The sequence below is a fragment of the Pantherophis guttatus genome, chromosome 1, assembly GCF_059756535.1.
Source record: "Pantherophis guttatus breed Tessera chromosome 1, ASM5975653v1, whole genome shotgun sequence".
Classification (NCBI taxonomy): Eukaryota; Metazoa; Chordata; class Lepidosauria; order Squamata; family Colubridae; genus Pantherophis; species Pantherophis guttatus.
In genome coordinates, this window is record NC_142063.1 from 312,770,412 (window position 1) to 312,781,726 (window position 11,315).

Sequence of the window (11,315 nt, forward strand, 5' to 3'; positions counted from 1 at the left end):
AAAAGGGAACATTGGAGACAGATCAGAAATTATCCAACTATCTATATTATGTAATACCCATTATCCAACTAACTTTATTATCCAATTATCCAAAATTATCCAAGATAATTTTGCCCAATACTATAATTTAAATATGGCTTCCAATACACCAGTGTTTCTTAACCTTAGCTACTTTAATATTTATGGATATCGACTCCTATTTAAGCTGGAGATTTCTGGGAGTAGAAGTCCACACATCTTAAAATTATCAAGGTTAGGAAACAGTGCTAAACATGATAGAGAAAAACAATCACTTGTAATTTATTAGAACATGCTAGATTTACAGGGAATGGGGACCGGGAGAGAAAGGAAGCCACTATTCAGCTATGAGGTCTACCAGGTATCAGCTGCTGTTGCAGCCTCATTTCTGCCCAGCTTCTCTACATGATTGATCTCCACTGCTGAAAACAACTTCACAGTGGTTGCTTCAGGCAATGGACTGACTCCACCCATCCAGGCTAGCAATTGTAGATGCATCTGTTATATGTTGAAAAAGTTGCCTTGATGTCAAGTTAAAATCTTAAATAGAATATAAATGATAAAATGAACAAACACATAAAAAACTTTAAGCGCATGCTAGAATTTATTATTTATTTGTATCTCACCTTTATTATTTTAGAAATAACTCAAGCTGGCAAACATACCCAACACACCTTTTATTATAAGCAGAAATGAATGTCTGCATTTAAAATGTTTTAATTTTGCTTTTAATAATTTTTTTTCTAAATTATTAAACTTTCGGTACAGTGAAGTACAGGTTAAAGGAAAACTTCTAAAAAAGTGAAAACAGAAGTAGCCAATTATGCAGTTAAACTTAGAAAAATAACATTTGTCATCACAATTTTCAGCTACTGCTAAAAGCATAAAATTAAACCCTGGCTACATTTCTTTTGAGCAAAGATTCCACAGCAGTGACACCTTCATTGTAAAATCCCATCAATCAGCCTTTTCTCTCTTGAAAAAATGGTAACATCCAGGTGAAGGTATTAAACAGTTAGATCCATGGGAGTGCGGGGAGTATGAAATAATATTCAACATTATTGTCAGTCATATAAAGCTGCATTGGAAAAAAAGCTTGTATAAATAAAACTACATAATTTCCTTTAATCAGAATTGCAATGCTGTATGCAAGCAATATAATAGTAAGTATAGGGCAATTATTGAAATATTGAAACAATATAATGTATCAAGATTTATAACAATATAATAAAAAGGAAAAAGAGGCTAGGGCTTCAATTGTATGGCTATAGTCACCATCTTAACTTTTTAAACTACCTGATGCCTTTATTATGGAGCTCTCACCTATAGTTTTAAGATCACTCAGCTGTACTAATACTGACATTGTAGAAATAGTGTAATAAGATTAAATCTTGTTCTAGAATATTATGGACAATAATATTATAAATAATAAATTATACTGCTTTGATTTGTAATACAGGTGAGCAAGCTTTATTGTGTTGACTATTGTATTTAATTAAACATTCATTTATCTAATGATGCCAAATGCATTAGCACACATTAAAGGCAAAACTTTTACATGACAGAGATGTCCTAATGTCTTTAATGGTGCTTTAGAATAAATAACCCAACTGAATAATACCACCAGGATTCAATGACTTCAGCAATCTGTCTCCAGCATTGCCTAGCCACAATGGGCAAGTCATGTATAGAGTCAACAGCTTCCCATTACTGAAGCATCTGCTTCCAAAGAAGAAAACCATGTTGTGATCATGGGTAATAACTGAATATTGATGGAATTAACCTACACAAGTCTATCAAGCCCAACCTCCGCCAACCTGGTGTTTTGCAGAATTACTATTTGCAGATTATTTAGCTAGAAAATTCTGCAATCTGTTAGAGAATCTGCAATCTGTTTCACATATCTGGAAAACAGCTGATAGAAAAATAAACTAGTTTAACCTTCCTTTCAAAACATGTAGCCATAGTTTTGTACTTTCCCTTGGGTAATCTGAATTTTGAAATCAAGTACCCATCATTAAAATTTTAAAATCTAGCACCCATCAATTCTACTTTTTAAGAAATGGAGAAATGGACAGAACAGTCAATCTGCTAATTTTGTTGGACTGCAACAGAATAGCTTGCCTGGATTTTAAAAAGGAATTAGCTTTGGATAGTGAGAACAAATGTATGTATTCTCACATAGATTACATCATCTACATTCTAGATCAGGGGTGTCAAACTCCCAGCCTGTGGGCCGGATGCATCACATGCTGGCTCCACCGTGCCCAGTTTAGCAAAGAGGGAAAAAGTCCCGATACGTCATGTGACGCCGCAGTGACAATGCAAGTTTGACACCCGTGTTCTAGATGATGTATTTAGCAAAGATGCAATGAGACTTCAGCTTAACTGTGATAAATAGGGCATAGCATCCTATTCTCTTTGCAAGCGCTATCACCTTTAAAGCGCTCCAAGGCTTAGGGCCGGGGTACTTATGGGACCACCTTCTGTCACCAATTGCCTCCCACCGGCCAGTTCGCTCCCACAGAGAGGGCCTCCTCAGGGTGCCGTCGGCCAGACAATGTCGGCTGGCGACCCCCAGGGAGAGAGGCTTCTCTGTGATGGCGCCTACCCTCTGGAACAATCTACCCCCAGAGATACGAGTGATCCCAGACCTCCGGACTTTTCATCGGGCCCTTAAAACCTACTTTTTTCAGTTAGCCGGGCTGTCCTGATTTTATGGTTGGTTTTAAATTTGATATTGATTTTAATTGAAATGTTTTAAATTATGGGCCAAATTTTATTTAATTATTTTAAATCTATTTTAACTTTTGTGTATGAATGTTTTATATTTAGCTGTTCACCGCCCTGAGTCCGGTAGGAGAAGGGCGGTATAGAAATCTGAAAAATAAAATAAATAAATAAAATAAAATATTGTCCATTGTGGGAGCTCATAGCACCTCTGTCATCTTTTTGCCAACAAACCTGATAACTAGGCTAGAATTTAGCTCACCAGCCTCCACTTGCTGCCCCTGGATTATCTAACTGGTTTAAATCTTGTACTCAGTGTTATTTGCAAATTTCATAACTACAAACCATTGCACATTAACCTTTAATCCAATGGTTTATAAAGAAATGGATTCTGAAGACTATACATCTCATAAACAAATAAGCATATGTTCTCTAAAGGTAAAGGTACAGGTAAAGGTTTCCCCTGTCCAGTCATTTTTGACTCTAGAGGGCTGTGCTCATCTCCATTTCTTAGCCGAGGGAGCCAACGTCATCTGAAGATAGCTCTATGGTCATGTGGTCCCCATGACTATACGCCCAGGTGCACAGAACACTGTTATCTTCCCACCAAACTGATACCTATTTATTTACTTGCATTTTCATGCTTCCAAATTGCTAGGTGCGCAGGAAATATGTTACCTATTTTCATAAGTTTTCATAAAATAGAGAACATATTTTATATTTTCTACTTTTCCACTATTTTGTTGCTTATGCTAATCATAAAAGTGTGGCTATGTGCTACTAGCACCTGACATTCAGGAATCCTATTCAAGGCTGAAACCATATAGACTGGGTATTTAAAGCCTAGAATCACATGAAATTCAAGGCACCGTGGCCCATTGTACTATATTCACCGTATATATTTTACCTTTCCTGGAGAAATGTCAGAAGACACACTTCATTTTTGATAAGGCTGCATTAATGCAGTTAAAAAACCTTGTGCTTTGATGATACCAATTTCTCACCCCGTATAAAATTTGGCTGTTTCAAGTAACCAACTGTAGCAGACCTACAGTATAATATTTTCTGAAATGAAAAAGCCATGATTCTAATTGAAGGCCAGCAGAGCACTTAAAATCACTCCCAGGTGGCTGTTCCCACACACAAATTTAGCTGTTATGTGTACTGTTATAAATATATAAATAGAACCCAGAGTAGGAAAAAAAGTGCTATTTTTGATAACCTTGAAAGAGGTAAAATTTTACATACAGTTAAAATAGGTTCAGTACTCACCACTTCCTCGCCACTATTCCACAAAAATTGCATTCCTGTAATTCTGTTTTATATTTAAAAGAAAAAATAAAAGTGATGGTTTCATGACATTAGTAGTTCCATAAAATACACCTTTTAATAACAATGTTTTTGATGATAAATGATAATCCATCAGAAAACAATTAGATTAGAAACTCTCTATTAAATCTATTTATCCTAAATCACAAATCTTGTTTACAAAAACAGCATAAAATAGGTTTGTAAAGGCCTAAAGACATTTAGTAGTCTTCCAAAACACCAGCCTTTCTGTCTTTCTCATCCCATTTCAACATGTGCCCGGAATTAATCAGGGCTATTTTTACTATTTACAGATCTATTTAGACATCAAGTGATAGGTGTCCAGCAATGCCTATGGCTGTAAATCTAGGACTCACAGATAACATCAGCCAGTGAAAGTTGTTTTTAATTCAATAGCTGATCACAGACAATTATTAGCTACTCAGAGCTCTTTTCTTCTAATTTCAAATTTGTCAATAACTACGTCCTCATCCTATTCATAACCCCCAGGCTCCTCTGGATTTGTGCCTAAACAAACAACTGGTTTTTGTTACAGGAGAAATAGAAATATTTTAGCATTCCTCTTCTTCTTCTATTTGCCTATACACATGTCCATGAACATTTGTCCATTGTTACACAACATCTCCACCCCAAACCACCCCAACGATGCCCTTGAAGTGATGTCCCAGTGTCTGGAGGCCGTGCGGGTCTGGATGGGGAGGAACAGGCTTCGACTCAACTCTTCCAAGACCGAGTGGCTGTGGATGCCGACATCCTGATGTAGCCAGCTGGCGCCATCGCTGGCTATTGGGGGCGAGTCACTGACCCCCACAGAGGAGGCTCGCAACTTGGGCATCCTCCTGGACACACGGCTGTCTTTAGAAGAGCATATGACGGCCGTGGCCAGGGGGGCTTTTTATCAGGTTCGCCTGATACGCCAGTTGCGCCCCTTTCTGATTCGGGATTCCTTATGCACAGTCACTTATGCTGTCGTCACTTCTTGCCTGGACTACGCTAACGCTCTCTACATGGGGCTCCCCTTGAGGAGCACCCGGAGGCTCCAACTGGTCCAGAATGCGGCCGCGCGGGTGATCACGGGAGCGACATGGCGCTCCCATATAACATCTCTCCTGCGCGAGCTGCACTGGCTCCTGGTGGTCTTCCAGGTGCGCTTCAAGGTGTTGGTTCTCACCTTTAAAGCGCTCCATGGCTTAGGGCCAGGGTATTTACGAGACCGCCTGCTGCTACCGATAACCTCCCACCGGTCAATATGCTCTCACAGAGAGGGCCTCCTCAGGGTGCCGTCGGTCAAGCAATGTCGGCTGGCGGCCCCCAGGGGGAGAGCCTTCTCTGTGGGAGCACCCGCCCTCTGGAATGAGCTACCTCCCGGAATACGGCTGATTCCGGATCTCCGCACTTTCCGTAAGGCCCTGAAGACGTTTTTATTTCAACAAGCCGGCCTGGCCTGAATAGGTTTTAGGGGTTTTTTAATTGTATTGCTAGGGGTTTTAAATTGGGGCAGCCGTTTAATTTAATTTATTTTTAATTATTTTAACTTTTATATTGTATGTTATTTTAATTCTCGGCTGTTCACCGCCCTGAGTCCCTTCGGGGAGAAGGGTGGGATATAAATTTAATAAATAAATAAATAAATAAATAAAACATCCCACTGGCAATTTGGGAGCAGGTGTATGAAAGGAGGTTGATAATTTAAAAATATGCAAACTGTACTGAAAATCCTAATTACTTAATTATCTGTTACATTTATTACTTGTCTTTCTTCTAGGAGCTCCAGATGGTGTATATATCATTTCTCCTCTAACTTTTGCCCACAATATCATGGAGAATTCTGGTTAGGAGGCAGCCCAAAATAATCAAATGAGCTTCTATTGTTTTGGTAGATTTCTACTTTGGGTCCCGCTAGTCCTACTTTGGGGGGAAAAACAACCCAAAACCTCTTGCAATTTCTTTTCTTTAAGATGATATTTAGGAAAGGCTATCAGTTTTATAGACAATGAGAGTGAGGTTTTGTTGGGATATTGTGTAGGTTAGATAGTTGGATGAGAGTTGCTTGAAGAGACTCTACCAACCGGGAATGAAGAACATAACAAAGGGAGACAATTCTGAAACAATTAAATGTGGATGAGGCCTGGTACATGAAGGGTTTTAATTGCTGTATGTGACTGAGCAGTAGGAATAACTGAAGAACAGGAGAAAGAATTGCAACCAAGATAATGGTCAGATAAAAGAAACTTGAGTCCAAAGCAGAAATGTAATTTGAGAAAATGTCTCTGACTTGAGCCTCCCTAGGAGAGGCACATTCAGATTTTCAAGATTCTGTGCTTGTTACCCTATAATAAAAGTAGTATTAGCATTCATAGTTTTGGTTTTCCAGTTAGGTTTACCACGAAGGACTGAGAATCCTTGACTGCCAGTTATTTCTAAATAGGCAGGTATCCTATTCCAGGCCAAGGACACACAAATACACAAAGGTATGGTTTTGTTCTTTTTACTAAAGGAGGCTTGCAAACGCACACACTTACAATATAGAGGTAAGTTCTCCCAAAACTTCAGTTAGTTTGGCTTACAAGTGTTCCAAATCAACGTGGTACATAGGAGGAATGTTAGGTGAAGTCCAAGGGTCAAGCTTGTGGTAGATTCATCAGCCAACCCAGATTCAGAGTCAGGGTTGCAAGGTTTACAAGTTAAGGCACATTGAGTGGGAATTAACTGGTGGTTTCTTGTCAACAGGGAGCTTGTGCTTGCTGCTCCATTTTAATAGAAATGGCCCTCGTGTAGTTCATTTAGCAGAGCAAGATTCCTTCCATGAAAGCAGTCTCACAGAGCGCCTTTGTTCTACTCTCTTTGCTGTTGAGGCTGTTGAGCTCTTGCATTGGGAGGGAGGAGGCAGTAATTCCATGCCCTCATCTTCAGAGGGCAATGGGAGCTGTGGCTGCTGCCTGCAGTTTTGCCCTACCTCCTTTGGCTACTCAGATGGGGCTGGTGCTGATAAGCACTTAGACTTATATACCACTTCACAGTGCTTTGTTCTCTGTTCAGTGGGGTGGGAGCAGCACTGGTGTGAGAATATATTACAACCAACCTAGTGCCAGGATTCTATTGTTGGCTGGAGGATCTCTTAATAGTTGCTGCTAGCTGGCTGGGGAATTCTGGGGGCTGAAATCCACACATCCTAAAGGTGCAAAGTTTGGAAAGCACTAAGATGGATCTTTAAGCACTGGTTGAAATTCTCAATAACAGTTTACCCAGAGGTGATATTCAGCAGGTTCTGACCAGTTCTGGAGAACCGGTAGCAGAAGCTTTGAGTAGTTTGGAGAACCGGTAAATACCACCTCTGACTGGCCCCACCCCCATCTATTCTCTGCCTCCCAAGTCCCAGCTGATTGGGAGGAAATGGGGATTTTGTAGTAACCTTCCCCTGGAGTGGGAAGGGAATGGAGATTTTACAGTATCCTTCCCCTGCCATGCCTACCAAGCCACGGCCACCAAGCCACACCCACAGAACCGGTAGTAAAAAAAATTGAATCGCACCACTGAGTTTACCTATTATCAGCCTTACTTGTCTTGTTTTGCACTAGTTGAAAATTCTGGGCAGTCCTTAAATATGGCCTCATTTATTTATTTTAATAAATTGTTTAGCCACTTATCATAAAACAAACTATGGGCGGCTTATAATCAAAAACAAAACCACATTTACATGATAAAAACAATAAACCCAGTGACCAAAAAAAAAAAAAAAAAAAAAAGCCCATAGAAAAACTTGGCATTTCAGTTATCCTTTCCTTTTTTAAAAAAAATAATCTTTATTTACATTTTCCATTAAAAAAGAAAGACAACACATAATATAAATAACAAACAAGACAACACAACAACAACAAAAAAATCAAGCATACCTATATGTAGTACCTTAATAACCTAATATTCGGTACTGTATATCTATATTATATTCCGGAGAAGACAGAACAACTTGTATACCTTTACATATCAATTAGGTCTATCCGACCTCACTTTACTTGTATAATATAAGTTTCTCAATAGATACAATTCCTCATCTAGTTTGGGCTATAATTTCCTCTTCTCTAACCACATATAAAATTTTTCCCAAGATAAACATGTTTGTGTTTGGTCTCTGTCTTTTAGTTTTTTAGTCAATTTATCTGCTTCCGCACATTCTAAAATCTTCTTTATAATTGCCTCCTCTGATGGGGTATTTTGATTTTTCCAAAGTTGAGCATACGCCAATCTCGCCACTGTGATAATGTGTAATGCAAGATACCATGAGTCTCTTTTAATATTTTCCGGCTTGGAAAATATTAGTATTATTAGAAAATATCAGTTATCCTTTCCTGATGCAATTTACACATTCTTTCTAACCTCACCCCATGTAGAAAGCATTGCAGCAGTCAGGTTGCAACAATGAGCAACAATTGACCGTGCTTAGAACTGCCCCACATTTGCATGAATGGTGCAATATTGTTTGAACACTGGAAAATGAGTTTTCTATTGCTCCATAATGTAAAATAAATCATAATTATGTTTAGTTCAGAGTATGTGTGGAATAAAAGCATAATTATGTCTAAGCAAAATGAACCCAGATACTGAGATTTCTTTTAATTCAAGTCTGGCAAAGATTTATGAGGCTTTCTGATGTCACTGACCTTTTTATAGCTCAGGCAAGTACTCGGCAATCTTTACCCTGCTTAGTAGTCTTCTAACATCTAAAGGAAGAATCAAATTCATTTAAAGATAGCTCAGAGACAAAAAGTATTCATATTTATTTTTATCATTCTTCTGACTACAAGACTACTTATAGCTGTTGTTGTGACAAATACATATAATTAACTCCATATTTCCATTATACATTGAGAATGCCTTCTCAGTGGATTTTCTAGATTTCTCATATGATAACATATGATAAATATGTTCCCTAAGAGCAGAACACTAAAGAGGATCCCTGTAACCAGGCATGCAGAAAGGAGAGAGAGATTACCTAGGCAAGAAAAAATAGTAACGATGTTCTAGGGCAGGGGACATAAATTGTCCCCTGCCCAGGACATAAATTGATACCAAGCCATACAGTTGGAGGTGAGCAGCAGGTGAGCAAGAAAAACCTCCATCCCGGTCTGTGGAAAAATTGTCTTCCACAAAACTGGTCTCTGGTGTCCGAAAAGTTGAGGGTCTCTGTTCTGGGGATTAAAAACAGACTCTGAAGACAGACATTGTTTAGGACCACAGAGTTGGGAAGGCTGTTTAGTCTATCAGGTCAACTGCTTGCTCAATGCAAAATCCCAAGGTAAAACATCTCTGAGAAACGTCAATTCAATCTGGTTGTCCCAAATATGCTTTTTCAAAGGCAACTGGATTTTTGTTGTTTTTCCTTGAAGACGTTTTGCTTCTCATCAGAGAAGTTTCATCAGTTCAATCAGAAAAAAGCATCTTTGAGACAACCATGACCTGGACGACGGAGAATCTTCAAAGACATTCAAACTCCTTGAATATATCCAATGAGGCTTATACTCCTTTAAATATCAAGAGCCTTTGCCAAACTAATTTTGTTGTTGAAAAAAATTCTAATGTTCATTCGGAATGTGCAATGCTGTGGTTTAAATCCAGTGGTCAATGCCTGGAATGCACTACCTGACTCTAATGTTACATCCTCAAACCCCCAAAACTTTAACCTTAAACTGTCTACCGTGGACCTCACCCCATTCCTAAGAGTGTTAAGCTACAACAAAAGGAGAGGGTAGCAAAAATTCAGAACAGCAAGGACCAATTTCTCACTGAGTATGGGGAATTGGACCAATGTCCTTTCCAACTCTTACGATTTTATAAATAAGTAAACTAAGGCAGACTTATTTGCTTATGAATTAGCAGATAAGATTTGTATCCCATCTTTTCTAAAATCAGCACTCTTGATAAACTGTTGAAAACAATTAAAACCCAACTTTGTCATAAAACCCAAAAGCAGATCTATTGAATGCAATAAAACAAGCATTTATGAAAAAGCAAATCTTTTATCTGTGATAGAGCACATACTTCGCCTGCAAAGGTCTCAATTGTCATGGTAAACCTGAGGAAATCCCACCCAAAACACTGGAAACCATTGTTAGTTGATACAGAAACCATGCTGCGTCAAATTGGTTGGTTAGTTTATATTCAGCATTCTCCTCTGGTGAACAGACAAGATGCTTCCTAAGCCATGACCTGCAAAAGTACATCACTGGGAAGTTCCCAGTCTCCTGCACTGGTGGATAATTTAAGATATTGAGAGTATGTTGGGCAGATGCCCCAAATGGTACAGAAAACTAAGTCCACCATTTGCAGTATGGAGAATAAACAGCAAAGCACAGAATTACTCAAATATTATCTGCCATCTAAGAGAGCTCCAGGCAAGCTTGGAAGGTAAGCAGGGTGAAGCATAGTTAATATTTGGATGAGATTCCTTGAAGGGCTGTAGGGTAAACTGGAAAGTTTAAAAAATCTGATTTGGTGGAATTTTAAGGTTTAAAGTTTATTAAAATATACAATCTTATACCAAACACCGAACATTTAAAAAAAATGCATAACAAACATATTTCTTAAAATGGTAGAAAGCAATAGGAAGCTACTTCTGCACTGCTGGAGGAAAAAAAACCCTTGCAGGAATCTGTTCACAAAGTTACTAGGAGTTGAACAAAACTTAAAGAAGACGTCATTTTTTTACACACAGCCAAATAAAATGCCAAGGTGCAGCCACCCATTATTTTATTTTTATTGGGCCCATTTGGGGACAAGAGAAATTCTGGAAAATAAAGAGGTTGGAGGCAGGCATTTTGCCTCAAAGCATGTCAGCTTATTTTTATTTTTTTTAATTCAAACATTTATCTTTTAAATGTAAAAAATGCAGAACAGGCTTGAGAGGCATGCAGGGAGATTAAGGCCGCTGAAGCCTCTTACTGGAGCCAGAGAGATATAGCAATTACCGGTATATCTATTAAAAAGTGTACTATGTAGGCATATATATATAGAGAGAGAGATATATAGATATATAGATATGTTGCAGGAAAACCACGGTGAATATTATTTTACTCCCACTACTAACAATACATGCCACTGTGCTGTCTGTTACACTGCAGTTCTGTCTTGAGCTGTTCAGAAATTAGTTTCATAAAGTTTAATGTTGAATGGGGGAGCTGACACTCAAAACAGTTGGGTATTCCTTTTCTCCTTCAACCACATGGCACTATTCAAACTTGGCC

General features: G+C 38.5%; 1 long non-coding RNA gene across 3 annotated transcripts; it reads right to left on the reverse strand.

The window, feature by feature from the left end:
- Window positions 1-682: 682 nt before the first annotated feature.
- Window positions 683-11,310, reverse strand: LOC117671404 (uncharacterized). 3 transcript variants are annotated; one of them, XR_015732767.1, is made up of 4 exons: window positions 11,168-11,310; window positions 8,736-8,795; window positions 4,021-4,063; window positions 683-1,096 (listed from the first exon to the last, which is right to left on the reverse strand). It is a non-coding gene; the product is annotated as an uncharacterized LOC117671404 (long non-coding RNA). The 3 variants fall into 3 exon arrangements; XR_004592839.3 differs by having other exon boundaries at window positions 11,164-11,310; XR_004592838.3 differs by having other exon boundaries at window positions 11,159-11,310.
- Window positions 11,311-11,315: the final 5 nt, after the last annotated feature.